Raw genomic sequence first — 3,451 nt, forward strand, 5'->3', positions numbered from 1 at the left:
TCCTTGTTGCCTCTATTTCCCATTTAAAGTCTTGAACTGTTTCTTCTGTTTGTGTTTTCTTGGTTTTCTCTAAGGACTGTTGATTATTTCCAATTTTTTTGTTTTTCCTTTCCTCCATTTCTTTCTTTTTCTTTTTTTTCTTTTTTTTTCTTTTTTCTTTTTTTTTGCTTTTTAAATTCACATCTTAAAAGAGAAAACAAGCAAAACAGATGAGGTAAAAGAGCCTGGAGAGCTTCCTGAGTAAACACGTAGGAATAAAGGCAGGCAGGGCTCAGGAAGCCATCTGATTACAGGGAGGCAGCATCCTACGAGAGTGGTCCCGACCCAGGTTCAGCCATGCTGAGGGATGGTACCCAACAAGCTTAGAGATCAGGTCCTGGGTCCCCACAGGCACTGACTGAGGAACCCTCAAATTCACCTTGAGGTTGTCTTTTTATGTCTTGTCGTGAGTGCTGCTCCTGAAGGGAGGATTTCTTACCAGCAGCTCATAGCAGGGCACCCAAGACACCACAGGGCCACCTTCTCATCCTATGTTCTCTCTTCACTCATTTCTGGGGACAAGTGGTCCAGAGTCCACACACTGTCTCTCTCTTGAGAGAGGGGGTATGCACAGACCCACCAAATTCTGCGATCTTTACTTAACCCTGAGCTCCAGCAGGAGAGTCTCCGGCTCCATGTCCCTGTGAATCACCTTCTTCTCATAATGGTAGGTCAGGGCATCTTCTAACTCCTCCATTACCGTGACTGTACGCTGCTCCTCTAGGGCGTGGTTTCTCTGAAGCTCCTTGCAGAGCTTGTCCCATGGAGCATATTCCAGAATCAAGGATACCCAGCGAGCATAGCGGAAGTAGCTGTAGAGACATAGGATATTCAGGTGCTGTAGATGAGCCTGGATCTCCACCTCCCTTCGAAGCCGGCGCTCCAATTCCTCCTCCCCTCTCTGGGACTTGAAGAGGACCTTCAGGGCCACAGAGAAATGGTTTTCCTTGAGCGGAGCCAGGTACACATTCCCAAATTTCCCCTTGCCCAGAGAATGCCCTATTTCAAAGTCGTCAATGGTGAAAGCCTCCTGGTTGAGGGGCTGGGCCCCATCTGGCCAGTGGTTGTCACTGTCTTCTCCAAACGCGGGAGAAGCTGAAGTCCTACTGGCTGCTTGGTTCCAGCGGCCCCTGGAAAGGGGTGGGTGGGTAATGCTCTGGCTGTGGTCTCTCCCACCACCCAGAATGCACCAGCCCACTAAGGGACACTGGTGACAAACACCTTTGACTTCTTTAAGGGAATTTTTTCATTCCTCTTTAAGGGCCTCAATCATCTTCATAAAGTTCTTTTTAAAGCCATTTTCTCCTGCTTCATCTGTGCCGGAATCTTGTAGAACCTCTAGTTTCTGCTGGTGCTCCATTGCTCTTTATGATTGTTGAGTGCATTCTTACCTTGTTGTCTGCACGGCTCTGCCTCCAATTGGTGTAGGTGGAGCCTGTGCTTCAGGGGTCCTTCATCCTTCAGTTGGTGTAGTTGGGGACTGTGGTTCTGTGGAATGCTCCTTGAGGTGCCTACTCCTGCTCTTCCCTTTGGAGGATAGTACTTTTGGCCTCAAACCCCTAGGGGATGAATGCTGACAGAGGCCAAGAGGACAGAGGAAGCAGACAGACCTTGCTGGGTGTCCTCACCCCGTCTTCTTAGGGTTAGAGACACTGCTTAGTCTTCTTAACATCCCTGGTGGCTGGGATGTTCCCGTGGGCTTGTGAGCTTGGCTGCCACCCACATGTCTTCCTTGGCCACGTCTCTCCAACACTTTGTTCACGTCCACGGGCTGGTTGCTTTCCTAATGTTACGGTTGAGGCTTCCTCACTGACTCTAGTGTTGTTCCTGGGATTTGAAATGCTTTTTCAATGCTTGTTTTTCTGTTCAGCTAACCGTGTCCTACAGAGCTGTTCTCTCTGTGAGAAGTCAACCCACTAATTTCCCTTTACAGGGCTATTCCTGGCTGGCAGAGCTCAGAACTGCTTTGCCACCCAATCCTGACAATCCTTTCTTTGTTCTCCTCTCATTGCTTTGATATTAACAGGAAATCGAGGCTTGCAATCCTGTCGGAACTGACATTGTGAAGGAACGCCCAGGCTGTTGTCAAGGTCTGCTGACCTGCCTGTGGTTGGCAGTTGATCCGGTGTTGTGGTTTGGAAGAACAATCTTATCTCTGGAGACTGCTTTTGTACCTTCCTCAGAAACAAAATTGCATTTGATAAAGGGTATTTTAATGAGAAATTTAGCATTGTGAGCACAGAGACTTGGCTCTCCTGAGAACCCTCTGAGTCACAGGTGGGACATTTCATGTTATCTCAGGGTGGGGGGCAGCCCCACTATCATCTCAGTTTCCATCCATGCTGACAATGTATCAGCCAGGTTTTCATCATCACCTTAAACACACGAGAGGACAACTTAAAGAAGAAGGAATTGTTTTGGCTCCTGGCGTCAGAGGTTCTGCCCACGATGGTTTGGCTCATGGCTGAGGGCCTGTGGTGAGTAGAGCATCATGGCAGAGAAGGTTAAGTGGAACAGCTGGCATCTCGTACCGTCAAGGAAGCAGAGAGGAGGACAAGGTGTTCTCCATGACTAATTTCTACCAGCCCTGGCCTCAGTCTACAGTCTCTTCAAATAGGGCTGTCAGCTGGGACTAAGCCTTCCACACATGAACCTGTGGGGGAAGCTTCAGACCCATTCATGACTGTGTGGTTATCAACCTCACACCTGCCCTTCAAGGCTGGGGGTCAGAGAAACACAAAAGGGAGGTGCAGGCACTTGACTGGGTGTCAGTGTGTCAGGAAGTGTCTGTCACAGCTTCAGGGGACTCTGAGGGTTGGCTGTCACTGCTGTCACCCACATCCCACCACGAGCACTGGCACTTTAGGCTTCACATTGAGTCCACAGCTGGGCTTTCGCTGATGGAGTTACAGTCTCTGAAATGGTTTACTAGACAGATGTGGAGACAAGTTGCAGTCCACTGTGTGGCTGATTTGTTGTTTTGTTGGCATTCCATTGTTTTCCAGATGGGCCTCACCGCTAGGAGCCTCCTCCTGGCTCGGTGCTGTGGTGGAGCCATCAAGTTCTCCTTACGTGGAAATGTCACGTAAGGCCCAGACACTGGCCCTCCAGGAGTACCTAGACAGGGCAGCACCGTGAAGCTGGGACCTCAATGAGGATCAGGGGCAAAGGTGCAGAGGGAGGTGACCAGGAGCAGGCAACCCCACAGCAACCGCCACCAGGAAATAAAGCAGTTCCCCAGGGAAATACTTCAGGCCCTGCAGCATTGGGGATGGGAAGCTTTTCTGTATTGCTTTTTCATCTCCAGTGGTGGCTCTGGCATCTGCACTGCTGTGTCCTGAGAGCATTCACGCTCAGTAGAATATAACCTCAAGTCCCAGATCCTGTCTGCCATGGGCTGGCGCCATGTCCT

At 49.9% G+C, this 3,451-nt stretch overlaps 1 pseudogene; it reads right to left on the reverse strand.

Moving 5' to 3' along the window:
• Window positions 1–271: 271 nt before the first annotated feature.
• On the reverse strand, window positions 272–1,711 carry LOC121462924 (annotated as a pseudogene).
• Window positions 1,712–3,451: the final 1,740 nt, after the last annotated feature.

Source organism: Microtus oregoni, unplaced genomic scaffold (genome assembly GCF_018167655.1).
Source record: "Microtus oregoni isolate MIOR12 unplaced genomic scaffold, Mior012 000025F_ref0000491, whole genome shotgun sequence".
NCBI lineage: Eukaryota > Metazoa > Chordata > Mammalia > Rodentia > Cricetidae > Microtus > Microtus oregoni.